At 33.3% G+C, this 18,786-nt stretch overlaps 1 protein-coding gene across 4 annotated transcripts in view; it reads left to right on the forward strand.

Moving 5' to 3' along the window:
* ZNRF2 (zinc and ring finger 2) overlaps positions 1–18,786 on the forward strand; it is a 91,323-nt gene that overhangs the window by 55,652 nt on the left and 16,885 nt on the right. For 2 of the 4 annotated variants that reach the window (XR_002807498.2, XR_002807499.2), the window contains exon 3: positions 14,400–14,476. The exons of the other annotated variants lie outside the window; for them this stretch is intronic. The gene's annotated coding sequence lies outside the window, so the exon portion shown is untranslated. The remainder of the gene's footprint in view (positions 1–14,399; positions 14,477–18,786) is intronic. 4 annotated transcript variants of the gene reach the window in all.

Here is an 18,786-nt window from a genome sequence, read left to right on the forward strand (position 1 = left end):
TAAAAATGAATTTATACCTAGAGACACATTAACCAAATACCAAATAAAAAGAGAAAAATATTGTACAACTGAAATTTCACAAGGTTGTAAACTATCATAATCTTAATTAAAAGAGAAAAATATTAAAGTATCCTGAAAAATAATATTTTACCCTCTTCTATTTATGTTAATACTTCTAAATGCTTCTTGTTTTGTGTAGTAATTTAAAATTTAGCATGTGTTTATATAGGTAATGGACTGGAAATGGTCATCCAAACACTTTACCATAGTTACCGTCTTATCCAGTTACCAAAATTGTGCACCTATTTTATATGGCACTAAATTCAATTTTACTACCCTTTTGTTAACATATAGCTGCTCAAAAGCGGCACTGATGTGCATTTAAAATATTATAAAGAACAACAGTACTGTGTACAAAGTACAAACTTTGAATTCAGCTTGCTGAGTTCAGATCTCCATGCTATCCTGTAGTTGTAATCTTGGTCTTGGTTTTGTCTCCTGTAAACTTAGGACCAGAAGTCGTGCCTATCTTCATAGAGTTATTGTGAAAATCAAATGAGAAATCATGCATATTTCTTTGTTAAGTAGAGAGTGCTAAGTAAACAAGACCTGTTGTTACTACTAAGAAATATTACCTTTGACTTTGAGAGGTAAACACATATAGGCGCCGTATTTAACATGTTAACAAATCTAAAATTCTTTTGATATATTTTTTTTTAAAAGCCCATAGTTGTTAAATTTCAAATTAGATGTCTAAAAATCTTGCATAGCAGCAATAGTTCTGGAGAAGTAGGAGGTGGGAGGATAATTAGGAAGACTACTTGCTCTTATATGTGCTGTGACAATTTAAAGCTGCAATTTAATGAAAAAATATTTTCCTGCTTTTTATAAGTAACATGGTGGCCTACACAGCTGAAATCTGAAATGTAAATTTGATGATAGTCAGATTCCTTAATCTTTGTAGAAGTATGGATCCTTTCATATTCTGAATAGAAGTAGAAATACTGTAAAAAGCTGTGTCTGTACATGGATAAATATGTTTATCTTGAGGTACATTCTTTCCGTATGTCTTATTATAAAATAAGGTAATAGAATAGAAAGTGAAATAAAAATACGTAGTTCAGTGAGAAGGAAGTTCTGATAGATCTTCAAAGTGTGAAGACAGTTTCAGATTCCATTTCTGATTTCACTAATAAAATTTGAGAAGGAAGATGGCATCTTTTTTTCTTTATTTCCTGATTCTTAATTTGTCTCATCATTTCATAGATCTTTATATAAGCCTTCCCTTTTTTGTGTTCTCCTTATCCTTGTATCACTTTTATAATGTCATTTTTGGTGTTTTTTTTTTAATCATTCCAACATTCAAAGTAAACTTTCTTGATTTTAAGAAATCAAAAGAAGAAACAAAACAGAGACCTTAAAAAGATTTTTGGAGTGCAGGAAACTAAGTGAACCAACATAGCTGTCCTCAAAAGGAAAAAGATTTTTTCCCTGGCCACAGTTCTTATGTTGGTTTAAGATGCGGTATTGACAGACTGTCATTTTAAATGGATTCTCATACAAATATTAATAAAATGCATTTCCAAATTTATCTCATTTTTATGTTTCCTCTATATAAGTGTAAAGCTAGAATTCAGCCCATGTCTGTCAACAGTTTTGCCATTTCACAAAATATTTTACCCGTATGTATATAGTAAAAGATAAATTAGTCTATTTAGACATTTAATCTAGACCTTGAAAGCATTAGTAAGATTTGCAGAGAAATGGAGGACATGTTTAGAAATAACAACTAGACAGGTATAGTCTGGAGCAAGGGAGAATGATAAAAGAGAATTGAAGGTGAAAAAATAAATTATGGCTGCATAATTAATTTTTTAAATAAATTATTTGGAGCTTGGAAGATTAATTTTAGTATTAATTTGCAAAAGTGTTTGTAAGGAAAAGAACTTCTTAAATACCAGTTTAGAGAACGTGTGGTACTTTATGTGGGAAGTGGTTAGATGATATATTGGAAAGAGAAAGAGACAGATGTCAAAGGCATTATAAGAAAGGATGAAATGGGTTTAGTGATGGCTGGAAAGGGGGAGGGAGGAATCACAGGTAACTTGAGAGTTGGCAGTGGAGTGACTCCATTTGGGATAAAGAGATTGTAAGAGAGTACCTAGCTGCTCTAAACGATATTTGAGGGCTGTTAATCTTTCCAAAATGTGAAAATTATAAAATGTGATTTTTTTTTCCTTTTTTTAAAGAATTTTTCCAAAAGGGAGGAGTAAGGATTTTGCAGAAGGTCAATGAATATTTTGTTCAAGAAAGATTTTAGAGAGGACTGTTAAAGAAATGCTTATGCATATTTTTTCAATGACCATTTATTACTTGTGTATCTTTTTTTTTTGTTTTTATAATGCTTTTCCTCCCCCTTTAAGTCATCTTGGCCCTAATAATTCAAAACACTGCCCTGGATTTGCCTTAGCGATGACCTTGAGAAGTGTCTTCCCAGCCATTGAGTGGTTTTGTTTCAGGGAAGGCAATATTAACATAATGGCTCTGCCTTTTTTGGGAATTGTATTTAACTCTTAACATTTTAACAGTGTATTAAGGTAATAAAACAATAAAGTAATAAAGACAGATAGTCTAGAAAGTCCCACTCCTTTGCCATCTAAGTATTTATGATTTGCTTTATTTCTTTCATTTTCCACTAGACTGATTTTGGAATCTCCAGGCTTCTTGACCTGTCAGCACCTCCTAGATTATTGTTACTTGAGTCTCCTTTTACCTTAATCCCTTTAAACTGTATTCCTTAGCGTTCACCTCAATTCCTAGGCCTTTCCTGGTAATGCTTTTTGATATGAGAGACTTTTTTTATAACTGAAAATCTTTGACAGCCAGCACCCAGATCTTGGTTTCTAAATATCCTTCTTCGGTAAAAAGAACCAGGGCTCCTTGGAGAAATGGCTGATTTCCAGGGCTGGAGCGGAGAAAATAAAGAAGAGCCCAGAGATCTTATATTTTCTGTAGCAAGGAAGTGTTCAAAAACCAGAAAGTTGAGGGCATGTCAAAGGGACACAGGAGCCAATACGAAATAGCTCCCGAAGAATAATTTGAGCAACAAAATTAAGACAGCATGGTATTGGATTACAACCTAAAGTATAAAATAAATGTATCTGAGTTCATCTGTCAATCAGTAAATCAATACAGAAGAGTAGATTTTAACCTGAAGACTTAATCCTGGGAGGCAAACCATACATTCTTCGAATTCTTTTTTAGTTTTAACATTTCCATTTGTTGTGATGTAAAAGAGTGTTCTTCCAAATCTTTTAAATGTGCCGTCTGTGCTCTGATTTTGAGTACCCCCCAGTACACACTAGAGCAGTATATGTCGCATGTGTATAACTTGAAATACATAACCTTAGTTTATTATCAACATTACAATAGTGGATGAAAGAGATTTAGGGAAATGAGAGCTACAGTTCTAAGTCCCAGCAACAAAAGACTATAATTTTCTTTTCCCCAGGTTTTGGAGGGAAAATGTGAGTTACTTTTCTTGGGTTTTATATTGTGGAATTCTTATGCAGAAGACTTCTATTATGAAGACTTACTTTCTACCTTTAGACTTTTTGTGTTTATTATATACAGAGTACAGATGCGTGAATATAGTTTATTATTCCTTAACATAAGACTCAGTTAGCCTCAACATGTTTTACCCTTTTTAAAATCACTAAGATGTATACCGTCTTTTGCTCAATGCTGTTTTTTAAGATTTTCAGTTATCTATCAAAGAATGTGGTTTGTCTCTACATTTTTTTGATTCATTGAGAACCTTTGTCTTTAGGGTTAAATTTGTCAAGTATATGCTTAGTATTTTATAATTTTATTACTGTTATGAATGGCGTTTATTTTCACCATTTGAATTTCAAGCTTGGTTTTGCTGGTCTAAAGAGAAGCTATTGGTGGTAGGTGAGTCCTTGGATTTCCTAGATGTGCAACTGTCATCTGCAAATGAAGATAATGTTTTCAACTGTTTGTGCACTTATTTTGTTTCTTTGTCTAACTGCATTAGTTTGAAGCTTAACGATGTAGATAACAGTGGTGCCAGTGGGCATGCCTGTCTTGTTCTGTATCTTTAGTCTTTTTAAAAGATGTTTGCTTTGAGTTTTGGTAAATCATCTTTATCGTATATATGTCATTTTCCTCTCTCTTTTACTTAAAGCAGAAAACAGCTTAATTTTATTTAATGCTTTCCCCCCTTTTTATTTGTTAAAAAATTATGTTGATAGGTTTTTTTCTAATGTTGAATTGTGTTGATGTCTGATGTTGTTGGATTTAACTCTAATCATGGGTTATTACTCTCAAAACATTGCTACCAAGTTTATGCTAGCTAAAAATTATGCTAGTAAAATGAATTGGAAAGCTTTTCATCTTTGCTCTGGAATAATTTGAATAACCCAGGAAGTACTTTTTTTTTTTCATATCAGACAGAATTTGACTTTAAAACCATCTGTCCTTTTAAAGGTAGATCTCTGAGTCTTTCTAACTTCTGTGATTATTGTTAGTGTATTCCAGTTCTTCCACTTCCTGGGAATATACAAATTTGGGAATTTGTATTTTGCTGGAAAATAATCCTTTTCCTCTACATTTCTGAATTAGTTGCCATAGCATTGTATATAACATTCTCTTACAATTATTTTAGTCTTTTTAATATCTTTTGTGTTACCTTTTTCATTCTCATGTTTTGTATTTTTGTTTTTGTGCTTTTGTACCTTAGTCAAGCTAGTTAAAAGGGCATATATTTATTTAATTGATATTTTTAAAGAAGCTACTTTAGAGTTGTAAATAAAGCTACTAATTTATTAATACTAAGTACTAAATAAAGCTACTTAGTTTATTTCTTTTTAGTCTTTCAATTTTAATAATAAAATTATTTCAGAAATATATTTTTCTTAGAGCTTGAGTTACATCTGAGGTTTTAATATGAAATGTTCTTTTTGTTAATTTCTGGATAATTTCTCATTTCAATTTTAATCTGTTTGATTCAGAGGTTAACTAGAAAAAAAAGAGTCAATTTTGAAGATAAATTTTTGGAGGGAGGGATATGTGTAATGGGAAGTCATTTTGATCTTGATATTAGTAATGCTACCCATAATATCTATGTTTTTGCAATTTATTGTTTTTTTCTTTGTGGCTGAGTACATCATTGAGCTCTGTAATTCATGGATATAAGAGAAACATGATGTTTTCTGTAGAATAAAAAATTTACTTCTGCTGTTATTTTTTAAATACATATATATATGTCCTTCCAATAAATTGATTGTATTATTGAAATACTCTGTATCCTTGCTTATATTTGGCCTACATAGTCTGACAAGTCTTGGAAGAAGTTTGTGAGAGTATCCCCTCTATGGCTGTAATTTTGTCAATTTTTATATTTGAAGTCTTTTAAGTTCCTTTTGGTGAAGTATGCCTTGCAGCAGTTTTTTTCTGGCTGTATTTTTGTAGCCATGTTATTTGTACAAATATTTATGACATTTTCCATTTGGATTGAATCTCTTTATATTATAAAGTATACTTCTCTAGTCTGCTTTATCTAATACTGTTTTGACTTATGCTTGTCAAAAACTATGAAGGGTCTGAGATTTTACTCTATTTGCAAGCTAACAAGTAAGCATGTCACAGTTTCATGGATTCTGACAGAAAACAGAATCAAAGGACTTTTATTATTATTACTCATAGCAATAGCCAGAATATCAGCATTTTCTTGTGCCACCTCCTCAAACCCCAGTTCTTACAGGGTGATGTGAAGAGGGCCAGGTGACATCTGCACACTCAGTAAGGTTCATTACAAAGGAAGAACCTTGAGTTTAGGGAACCTGAGTCTTTTCTTGTGGGAAATAAGCATGTCTAGCCTTTGCTCTGGAGGGGACACACCCTATCTTCCAAGGCTGTTTGCTGTTCAGAGTTCCTTGGAAAGATAGTCTAAGACATGCAGAAACATGAGAGACCCTTGGAGAATTGTCTCCCGACAATTTCCTTTTATTTGCATTTGTCTGCTATCTTTGCTCATCCCTTTCTTTTTTTTTCCTTTTAATGAGTTTTTTGGGTTTTGGTTTTTGGTTTTTTTGAGGAAGGATAGCCCTGAGCTAACATCCGTGCCTATCTTTCTCTACTTTATATGTGGGACAGCTGCCACAGCGTGGCTGGACAGGCGATGTGTAGGCCTGCACCCGGGATCTGACCCGGTGAACCCTGGGCCACCAAAGTGGAACGTACGAACTTAATCACTGTGCCACCGGGCCAGCACCATTCTTTTCTTTTAATTAATTTTAATTTTATGTTTGAATAGGTAATATGCTTGCATGGTTTCAAAGCAAAGAGATATGAAGGATATCCCAAGACATCTCTTCTCACCTCAGTCCCTCAGTCATCCTTTCCGGAGGTAGCCAATACTACCACTATCTTGTGATCCTTCCACAGATATTTAATGCATATGCAAACAAATATTTACATATATTCCGCCCTCACACACTTTTTACACAGTGATATCATGCTGTAAACTGTTCTGAACTTTGGTTTTTTTAATACTATATCCTGGAAATATTCTAACTCAGCTTTGTCGTTCTTTACAATTACCTTATATTTCATAGGTGGATGAACCACATGTTATTAACCAGTCCCTTGTTGATGGGCGTTAAATTGTTCCTGGTCTTTTGTAAGAGTATGTCTATGGGATATGGTCCTTGAAACCTTGCTTGGTCAGGGATGTATGTGCATTTTTATTTCTGATAATACTTTTAGTATTTTACCTTCAGTGTAGTGCTGGAGTGTATTCATTAGCATTTTATTTAGGATTTTTGCAAAAATGAAGTTGGACCAGTTTGGGAGGTAATCTTTTTAGAGTCTTAGAATCAATGTTATGCTTGCTTCAGAAGAAATAATTTAGATTTCCTTTTGCTGTACTCTGAAGCTGTATAAATAGCATTCAAATCATCTGAACTTGAAAAGTTTGGTGAAACTCCCTATGGAAGTGTCTGGGCCTCATGCTTTTTTGGAGGATCACTCTTAGACAACTATCTCTGATTTCTTATACAGAAACTGATCTATGTGGACTTCTGCCTTACATCTGTTTTGCTTCTTAATATTTCCCAGAAAATTATCTACTTCATTGCTGCATACTGTTTAGCAAAGTACTCTCTTATGGATTCTTTACTTTCTACCATTATATGATTTTGAAATCATATTTTATTTCTACCATTATATGATTTTGAAAACCCCAATGTTTTTCCTAGGTATTTCTGTTTGCTCCCCCTCACCCTTTTTATTATTGGCTATTTTGATTGTTGTTGTTGTTGTTTTCCAAGAATAAGCTCTTAGATTCTTTTAGGTCTCCTTTTTCTGTTTCCTAATTCATATATTAGGCTTTTGTTTATATTAGTTATTTCTTCTGCTTTTCTTAGGTTTGCTTTTCCTAGTTTATTGTGTTGGGAGTATTAATTCATTTATTTTCTTTCCCCCTTCCTTTCTTTTCTTTCTTATTTTTCACCATAAGTTTTGCAAGGGTATGAGTTTTCCTATGAAGATATTTCAGCCCTGTTCCCATAGATTCTGATATGTGGTGATTTTTTTCATCATTGATACTTTTTGTTTCTTTAGATACTCTGTATTTTGGGGAGACATCGTCTTTAACTCACAAGTTATTTGAGAGAGCATTTTTAAATTCCCTGGTGTTAGAGGCTTTTTCCCTCTAGTTTTCCTATTTGTTTTCTAGTTTTACTATATTGTGATCAGAGGTACTGTACTATTTCTATATTTTAATTTTGAAGATTTTCTTTGTGGTTTAATATATGGTCATTTTTGGCCAATGTTCCATATTCATGTTCAATTTAAAAGGTCTTTTATATCCATCCTCATTTTTTTTACTTGATTTGTCATGGACTAAGGTGAATTAAAGTCTCCTAATGCTGTTTCTCTTTTTATCTGTATTGCCTATACTTTTTTGCTTTATGAGTGTCGATGCTATGTTATTTGACGCTATGCATATGTTATAATTATTATAGCTTAGGTTCAAATTGCATCTTTTAGTATTATAAATTGTCCTGTGTCTCCTTTAATGCTTTTCACAGTATATTCAACTTTGTCTGATATTAAGATTGTAATTCTTTCTTTCTTTTGTGTTTGCCTGATAAATGTTTCCCTTTTATTTTCATTTTTCATCTTTTTGTTTTGGGTATGCTTCTTGTGTACAATGTGGGGCTAATTTTGTTTGGGATCCAACCTAATCTTTTCTTTCTTTCTCTTTTTTTACTATGTTGGTTTAGCTCATTTACATTTGTTAATATGACTAGTTTTAGTTTTGTCATTATTTTATATTTATACTTTCTGTTTTTATAGGTTTTAAAAACATTTCATAAGTGGCCAGTTTTTCTTTGTTCTGTATGTTCCTTCTTTTAATTAGGAAGGACTATATTTCTTTTTTTTAGCGATTACTTTCGTAAGTATAACTGTATAATAACCTTAATGATCATATTTTTAGAGATTATTAACTTCTTTCTATGAGCAATGATGAAATGAGTGTACTTCCTCTCTCTTTCCTTCTTCTCTGTCCTAATTTTAGTTGTTATGTTATCTTAATGTTTACTCTTATGCTAGTTAAATATATTTATACTTCTGTTATTTGCTTTGTTAGCTTTAAATGATACTTTCTGACACCCAATTATTAAAGACAATAATTAACTGTTAACTTTTTTTAGGTGTATAATTTATACTTTATCTAATTATAGTTCCCACATTTGTTTCAGTCTCACAGTTAAGTAGATTCAGTTCTCACCGGCAATCCTTTTGCTTTAGTTTTTCAGGCATCTCTTGGTTGTCTGATGTTCATCCTCATATAAATCCTTTGAAAAGGGCTCATGGAAAATAGTTCCCTAGACTTCTTGCATGTTTAATATTGCTTGTCTTTGGGTTTTTCGTTGTTTTTTTGAATAACAGTTTGGGTGTAAAACCTTTGGGTTACACTTTCTTTACTTGAGGATGTTGTAAGCATTGTTCTCATCTTATAAAAGTCTACCATGGTGAAGTCTAAGACCAGCCTAATTTCCCTTCCTTTTAGAATTGACATTCTTTTTGCCAGGATGCCCAAAGAACTCTGTTTTTTATGACCAGTATCTACTAGGATATATTTTAAATAGTATTGATTTTTCATGATTAGTTTTTTCTAGGACTCAATGTGCCCTTTACATATGTAGATCTTGATCTGTTTTTGTTTCTGCAATGTTTTCTTGGATTTTATTTTTGACTATAGATAAGCAGGAGATATCTTTTTTATTGTCTTCCATAGATGACTTTTTTTTGTTTAATTCTTAAATGTTTTCTTCATCTCCAGTTTATTTTTCTTGTTTCTGACTCTGTGTCCCTCACTATGGTTTCAGGAACGTCTGGTTCTTCCTTATGCTCTTTCTAGTTTCACCTTCATTTTGTGATAGTGTTTTTCCCTGTTCTTTTTCATCCTCACTCCTGAGCTGTTATATCTTTATATGTGCTCTACGATAGTTGCTTCCTTATGTTTCTCTATGGTTTTTTAAAAATTCATGGCAAATAAGTTGATTTGTTGAGGCTAGATAGTGGATATATGGTGTTCTGTTATACTGTTCAACACACATACATTTATATTATAGCTGGAAGATTTGGTGGTGTTCCTTCTCTTGTTTTGTATTTATTATTTATTTTACCTTGTTCTTTCCCATCCTTCTCTGGATTGATCGAGTTGCTTTCCCTTTCTTCCAAATTAATTCAGAACTTTTACTATGTGTCTTTTTATTTCTCTGTTGGTTACCTTACTTTAATATGTATCTTTAAACATATACTTCTATTTTATTCTATCAAAATTGGGAGTTTGCTTTGTGCTCTTCCCCCTAATATATTATTCTTGTTCACTTCCCTCTCCTGTGCTCCCCTCCCCCTCTATCTCTAACTCCTGGATATTATGAAATAATTTAGACTTTACATTCTACATCATTAAGTTTACACTGGTGGAATATTACTTTTCTTTCAAAACCTGTAGTTTTGTTACAGTTTCAATCACAGTATTATCTAGTTTTAAATTTTACTTATACATATTTCGTTGCTCACTGCTGTTTTTTGTACTCTTCATTTTTCTCTTTCTGGATATTGAAATTTTTGTTCTTATTTTAATTTTCTTTTGTTAGAATGTTTCTGTGAGTAATTTCCTTAGAAAGCCTTTCATGGATGGTATGTTTAATGAGCTGTTGGATGCCCAAATGTTTTTTGTTTGCCTTCACATATATGATTACTGTCTTGGCTGAATATAGGATATTCTTACTTGTTTTTTTTTTTCCTTTAAGTCTCTAAATTCCTCTACTCTCTAACTCCCAGTATTTTAGGTGAAAAGTCTAGCCTGGGTCTCATTATTTTTTCATTTTAAGTTAACTGTTCTTTCCGTTTGGAAGCTTGTAGATCGATTTCTTTTTTTAAAGATTAGAAAATCTGTTGAAGTGTTTTTCCATCCTAGTGCCATCTCTAATGCTGCTTGAGACTTCATGAGCCCTTTCATGCTAAAACTCCAGTCTTTAGTCAGCTCAGAGATTATTTTCTTCTCGTATTTCTTTGATTATTATTTCTTTCCCTGTTTCTCTTTTTCTTCCTGTGATTCCTATAATTTCAATATTAGAGCTCCTAGATTTGTCCTTTGTGTCTTAAGTTTTCTTTCATGATTTTTTGTTTTTTTGGATTTGCTCGCATTATTACTGATTTAGTTTTCTACAATGACCTTTTTTTCCCCTCCTTGCTCTGAAATATTAAATTAAAAATTAGATTTTTTAGTTCTAGGAACTTTTACTTATAAAGTCATCATCCCCTCCCTCCCTCTCTGCCTCCCTTCCTTCCATTTGTTCTGACACTATCGTAGATGTCTGTTTCAGTCTTTCAGCTTGGTTTGCCTTCATTCACATTGCTTGTGTGCACTTAGATAGCTTGCGACTTTTTTTCTATTGTATAATGTTAACAGTTATATAGAATCTCTCAGCACACATATACATCATACTGTTATTTCTTTCTCAAATAGAAGATGGAAGATATTCTCCAGTGGTCATTAGCTTGGCACACTCTAAGGCCTTTTTGTTTGAAGGTGTGAGGAAAGAAGTTTCTGTTCTCAACCCAACTTGGTAGTTTCCTTCCGGTGTCAGAGCAGCCTCCTCCCTTGTCCCACTGGGGTTCACTCAGGTACTACTGACTGCCTGGACAACTTAAAGATTGGTAGACTTTGAGCAGGCTCATTGAAAGCAAATAAACCTCATTCTAAATCAGTATATTTTCCCTCTCCTTAGAACTATTGTTTAAAACATCCATTTCATACTTGGTCTTTCTTGATTTTCATGTGGTTTCATTTCCTCAGGTTTTAAATAAATCTAGATTTAGATTCTCCAGGATCTAGCAATTAGTCACAGTGATTTTAGAAATTTAGTAGTGAGTAAAACCGGATCAAGAAAGAACTCTGTTGTTAATTTTACATGACTGTTCTTGTTAGAGCTATTGGTTGGTTCTCAGCTTCTTGCTTTTTCCAGATACATGTGAGTTTCACGCGTTGCTTTATTATCTCAGGAGTGGACAGTTTAAATATCTTCCCTGTGCATACATACTTTTAATACCCATACGTACTAATCGACTTATGAGTATTTGCTGACAAACTTGGCATATAATCGGTGCTTTCTGGCTGATTGGTTGATAGGAACCTCTTGGATAAGGAAGCCGGTACGCTTAAAAAAATTAGGTCTGAGCTCAGCGGAGTCACCAGACTGCAAACAAACCGCCCAAGTCACTGAAACAGCAGCCCCCTGGCTTTGGGGCATTTCCTGTCCATTGGCTGTTTATTGGTTGCTTGGTGTTTTCCCTAGTCTCCTGAGATCTTTCGCTTCATTAGCTGTTCAGAAAATATTTATCGAGTGCTTACTGTGTGCAAAACACCATGCTAAGTGCTAGAGTAAGCAGAGCCCATAGGGTTCCCTGCCCTTGTGAAATTTACTTCATTTCTTTAATACAGAGCTTGCAAAGTATTGGCTACATCTGGCTCACAGACATTTTTATGTATCAAAAATGTTGAGTCAATATTTTGAAAATGAAAATTTCACCCTAAAACTTAAATTTGCAACTACTTTAAATATATGCTATCTGACCACACTGGGCCTTCATTCCCGCATGACATTCTGCTATAGTAGCGACTACCCCTTTAATAGGACTGTGTGCACCAGTTTGTTGTGATTACCTATTAATCCCTAAAACCAAAGCCCAGTTCATTTGGCATCTGTTGTCACAATGGTGCTGTTCTTTTCTTCCTATAAAATAGTTAAAAAGATGAACTGCACCTTGAACGTTTTCTGGCTTTCCCCCTTTAGGCTTTTGAGTTTGTGACCCTTGTGCAATATTTATCAATCGGCCTGCTAATTTTCTCCGGCCTCAGGAGGAAGCAGAGGAGAAAGACTATTACACTTGAGCATCAATCAACAAAAAGCAGTAGACGTACACATTGTAATACTCCCTCTCAAATTCATTCCAACAAAGATAGATAGAATCCTAGATCATAAATCTGATGATAGTTTTGACATAACATAGTATGTATTGTTGCCTGCTATAATACCATTTGAGTTGACTTTTTCAGTTTACTTCAATAATGCTGTAGTAAAAATTTGTTTATACTTAGCTAGCATTTAATTAGAGCCTTATATGTATTTTCACAGTCATTAGCTGTTATTTATAATCATCAGTATAAAGACCATGTGAGATACAGGTATTATGACCTGCAATTTATTTGAAGAAAACAAGCCTCAAGGAAGTTTGTGCATTGTCCAAAGTTCAAGCCTATTCTTTTTCCAAGAGATTGCCTTCCATTTACATTGTCTCATTGGATTTTCACAAGTCTTACAGAGACAAGTTGAGCAGGTTTCATCATTTCTTTAGATTAGAGAAAACAAACTCAGAAAGAGTCCTTTCTTGACAGTAATCATATAGCTAGTATTCAGAACATATCTGTTCCTTGCCAGGTACAGTAGACATTTAACAGGTATTATCTTATTTAATTCTTACCACTACCCTATGAGGTAGGTAATGTTATCCCCATTATATTCCTAGATAAGTTGAAGATCTGGAATTAGAACCCAGAATTGTCTATAAGTGACACTCATCTTTTGTTTTGCTATATCATGTTGCCCAGATTGCTTAACTCCTTTTTATTGCCACAAAGAGCCTACATTGTAATTTAATACATTAATGTGACTTAAAAAGTTTACAGTAATAAATTAAGCTTAATCAGCTTTTTTGTTTTTTTAGGACTGGTGTTTTTCTCTCTGCAGTGATTCAAAATAAAAATGAACCTGAAATTTAAGTTTACTTCAAAGTATATTTTATTCTGTTATATATATTCAGCAGTTTCAAAATATTGTTTTACTTTGTAATGTGGACATCTTATTTAGGAAAACACTTATTTAAGGTTTAGAAAATCAGTTAATTGGTTTTGAATTTTGGTTTATTGTTGAATTGTGACAGGGAGGGGGCATAGGAAAGTTAATTTGATTTGAAGATTGGGGAATAATTTGGTAAACTAATAATTTCTTAGGTGACTTGTATGACTTTTTGCAGCTTGTTAGGTACCTAATTTTATAAAATACTGAATCTTGAGCTAGCTTTTCTAGCCAAGTTAGGAACAAAAAGACCCAAGAAAGCTAAATCTGTAAGTATTGATTAGTGTTCCTTTTGTGTATTTCACCTTTTAGAGTTTATAGTTTGGGTTCCTTTTTATTTTACTTACATTTTCTTGGGGGAGGCACCAAATGTCAATTTCTAAAATATTCCCAAGTATTCACGTTTTTCTTTAGAAGTCATCAGAAGGGTCACGAGTTCTGTCTATCTCCTTTTGCAGAATTAGTCTTAATTTTCAATTAAGTTTCTAACAATGCAGCTGGAACGGGCTATGTGTTTAGTCAATTCTCAGTTATGTTCAAACTAAGGAAAACATTTGATGCAGTATTTGTCACTGGCATCTAGGCAGAGGAAGCCAGTAATTCCTAGTCAAACCAGAATAAGTTTTTAAAAAGGATAAAAGCTGACACTAACCAGGAATTTTGAGTTTTAGACAGTTTAGTAAAAGTTATTCCCATGTTTTTGTTGATGTATTTGTCTTACATTGAAAATGGCAGTGTCCCATTGTTAAATATCATTTCTCATTCCCCTTGTGATCTTTGACCACAGTAATAGCTCATGAATCTATAATTTAGAATATTAATGTTAACTGCTTCAGAGATAACTTTATACCTGAAAGTATATGTGAGCCCAATTTTTCATTCTTTGAGTAATTGCTTCTTACTAATGTTGTGAATTTTTTTAATTCTTGATTTTTCTAGGGATTATTTCACATTTCAGCTGCTTTTGTTTTCTACTGCTATCATTGAGGGTTCAAGAACAAAAAATAATTCTTCAGGTAAAATGCCTGATCCATAATAGTGCTTGGCATTGTATTTTGCTGAAAAGATCATATACCTGTTTGGATGCTTGATCTGAAAATAAAGTTGTGATGATTATGAAATTTTCGCATGGAGTTTTCTTGGCTGCTTCTAACAAATTTGGTCTTAGTTGTTGTTGTTTTCTTTCTTTCTTTCTTTCTTTTCCCCCCCAAAAGGATTTTGGCTGTCTGCTTTTTTTCATGTTGTCTTGATCTGCAGTAACCATATGGATATGTGCTTGTAATTGCTAAATATTTTAATTTTGCATATTTGGCTGCTTGAATTTTAAGTAATTTCTTTGGGCAATGCAAATTAAGAGCTTGAGGCTATAAGTGAAATATCAATTTACAGAAGTTTTTAATTAGCTTATAAATGTGTATTCTTTACTGTATATTTTAAAGTTTGATATTTTACTAAAAACTAAATAAAATGTGAAGTTGCACTGGCCACATTTCAAGTGCTGCTTTTAGGCCATATTGTGGCTAGTAGCTACCATTTGGGACAGCACAGATAAAAGATTGTTTTTGTCATTATAGGAAGTTCCATTGGATAGGACTGTTTTTCTGTCCAGTAGAAGGAAGTAAGCAGTAAAGTGTAAGGAATAAAATGTAAGCTCATTTCTGATACCAGTTTTTACAACAATTTAATAACTCCAGAAGATAAAGCATGTGACCAGTCTTGGGCATGCTTCCTCTAGATATGTAGCCATCACCATCTTGAGTATTTCAAACTTAATGTTGCCTAAAACAGTTGATTTGCTTCAGTATTTTTGCTAAAGTGCAGTTGTTTCTTGTAGCAAAATTCATGAAGTAATAAAAAGGCCAAGGACTTAGCCTAAATTTGAATAGTGACCCCAGGACTTACTAATTTAGAAACGTTTAGTAAAGTTACTTAACTTCTTTGAGCCTTAGTTTCCTTATCTGTAAAATGGAGGTAACGTTAGTTACTTCATAGGATTAGTAAAAGACTTACTTAGGTATAAAAGCATGTAACAAAGTGGACATTTATAGTGCTTTTAAATATAGAGTGAAGCCAAAACATTTAAAAATTAAGTAGGTAGTGTTGTTTGCATGGAGTTGTTCCCAGCCTGGCAGTTATAATAGGTCTCTGGAAATGGCTAGGTCAGGAGTATTCTTTGGAAGTGTCTAGTGGTCATGGGATTATTTATGACTTGTGTAAAGTTGAAACAACTAGAATACCAGATTGGGGAGAAAAAGAAATAGAAAAATCACCAACTTTGTTTTTGCAGAAGTCCATAAAGTACTCTCTGATAATAATGATGGTAAAAACTAATAATCTGGAGGCCGGCCCTGTGGCCAAGTGGTTAAGTTTGTGCCCTCTGCTTCAGCAGCCCAGGGTTTTGCCAGTTCGGATCCTGGGCATGGACATGGCACTGCTCATCAATCCATGCTGAGGTGGCATCCCACATAGCAAAACTGGAAGGACCTGCAACCAGAATATATAACTATGTACTGTGGGCCTGAGGGGGAGAAGAAGAAAAAGGAAAAAAAAAAGATTGGTAACAGATGTTAGCTCAGGTGCTGATCAAAAAGAAAAACCATTAATAATTTATATAATGCTTTTATAAGCTCTAAAGTTTTTCACATAATTCTTTAAAATTTTATCTCTAATATTTTGTGAGTACCTTTATTATACTAATATTAAGGAAGAGTAGAAGAAAACTCAAGGTTTACCAACATTTTGGAGGTTACATAGCTTAACTAATAGTGAGAATGGAAATTCATATTAAGTTTTCAACTTTAAATCTTATGCTCCTTCTATTTCAATATGCTGTTCCCTTGATAGCAATTGCATTTCTGAGGCACGTTTTTATTTCAGAATCTGTAGGAATGGGGCCCAGGTATATGTAATTTTTTTTCCCCTGTATTAAGACAGAATGCATACCCATGTAATTCTAATGCCCATCTCTGGTTGAAAATCATTGCTCTCTTCTGGGTTTAATTCTTCTTTTTCTGTTTCAGTACATCTAAATTAATTCATAGACCATATGAATAAAACAGAATTAGACTGATAAGCAATATACTGATTTAACTTTTACTGTTCCAGATGTTTAGGCAGGATATCAACAACACTTTTGAAAAAGCAACACAAGTGAAGTTTCTGTTCACAATGTCAGATGTGTCTCCGTTGATCAGAGCTTGTGGAGAGGGGGAATCCAGACTAGCCAACCAGGGTAGTTAAATCTATGAGCATTCTCTTCTCTGCTTCTCTAGTATCAATTTTGGCTACTTAGTAGTCTTCCCTCATTGCATTCCAGTCCTAAAGTGTGGACCCCTTATTGCCTGTAGATAGTATCTTCATAAATCTTTTCAATTAATTGGCTAAAGATTTTTAATAATCTTTCCCCATCTGTCTTGAAGATGCTTCAGTGCCCTGAATTTAGTGGTATTTTAGGCCTTATTTAATTCTGAATTACTAAATTGTAATTAATTACACCTTACTAAGCTCAAAACTTTCCTTTGAATGAAAAGACATTGTCATAATAGGGTCGGAGAGGGAAATACTCTACCAAACCCCAGGGTTGCAAAAATTAATCATATTGCATAGTGAATTTTCAAAAATGAAAAATACTTTCAAAGATCTATTGGAAATAAGACTTTCTAATTTGAAAGTTAAGCATTTGCTATTTGAGACAGTAACTGAGGTTTTGCCATGAGAGTGAACTGTTTTTTAATTCCGTTGCTCATCAGAATGCACTTGGGCAGTGGCTATGTGTTAACATTAGCTTTTAATTTTCTGAGTAGAGATCATTTCACTCAAAGCTATTTACAGTGGACATTGGACTGCTTCTGCATTGAAATTAATGTGTTTGGCTTGTTCTTGTATATAGGTGTACCTTCTTAACATAGAAAATACAGTGCTGATTATTTTTTATTGTTAGGGCTTAGGGAGCTTATGATTAAAATGACATTCTAGAGTAAACTAAAAAGATTTTTTAACTTAATACCTGCAAAGGATAACATTACATACTTAAAAAATATATCATTCTGTTAATTATATGCAGGTTGGATTTGTCTTTGTTGTACTGTAAATAAATTTTCTTATAAATAGGATAAAACCTAGGCCTTTTAAGATATTAAAATTTTCCCAACTCAAAGATTTTTAAAAATCTTTTGTAATAAAGAAATGAGGCTTGGTAATCATGAGTCAGCATAAAAGTATTTTAAGACAGTTATCTTTCTGTGAGCAATGCATTTTGAAGTGTGTACTTAATGGATTTCTACTTATTTTCATTTGGTATTGAGAATCAGTTACATAGACTTACATGGCAAAAATGTGGCAATACTTTGTCTTTTTTTCTAAAAGCTTATCTATCTCATTTTCTTAATTTATGATAATTGAGATTTTGTAGTTCATTTAGACTTAAATCTAGATGCATTGTTAACGTATTCCAAAAGATAGAAAATGTGATACCCTATTCCATCAATTCTAAGACACTTCTTTTTCTTACTTTAAAAGCTCTGAAAAATGAGACATGTCTTAAAATTGATTTGTGTCATAGTTTAATGGAAGCACTCTTCTTGGTGGTATATAACACTATGGTTCATCTTATAATCATTGATGTCTTAGGCTTGATAAAAAGTGATAGTTGATTTTTTGGAGTTTGTTGTGGAACTTAGATTCATTATTATGGTGTGGTATATTTTTGTGGTGAAAAAAATCTTAAATAGTGAGAATATGCCATAATATTTGGAATTAGAAACCTTTACTAAAATCTTTTAGTGCTTCCTTCAGATCTTTTTCTTTTTGTTCTCACTGCTGTCATCCTAGTGTCAAATGGCAAAACTAGAACAATTTAGTAACAAGTTTGATGTCCTTTATTCAAGGGAAAACAGTCCATGGATTGGGGCAGTTCAGTGCCTAACAAGCACTTCCAAGAAATTTGGGCAAGAGCAGGTTTTACAGAATGTTAGAAGAGGCTACGTGGAAATAAGTCGTGATTGGCTAGGAGGGTGGGGGTTTCCTTATAAGGCCAGCGGGTCCTTTTTCTAGGGTAAGGTCAGCTAGTTAGAGCAGAGTTGGAGGGTTGTGATTGGTGCATATTTGGTTTCCTTGACAGTGACATGTTTCCCATAAGTGTCCGCTGATTTAGGTTTAGATTTGTGATGTGGGCAGGGCCACTGGGGTGGCCTGCATTTTGTGGGTCTCCATATACTAATTAACTTTATCATTAGTTAGGTGCTTTACATTAAACTGATTCCTTGTCTGTGGAAAGCTGTTCAGCACGGTAAGGGAAAAATGGAGATCAAGAGAAGGAGGAAAGACT

This window comes from Equus caballus, chromosome 4 (assembly GCF_041296265.1).
Source record: "Equus caballus isolate H_3958 breed thoroughbred chromosome 4, TB-T2T, whole genome shotgun sequence".
NCBI lineage: Eukaryota > Metazoa > Chordata > Mammalia > Perissodactyla > Equidae > Equus > Equus caballus.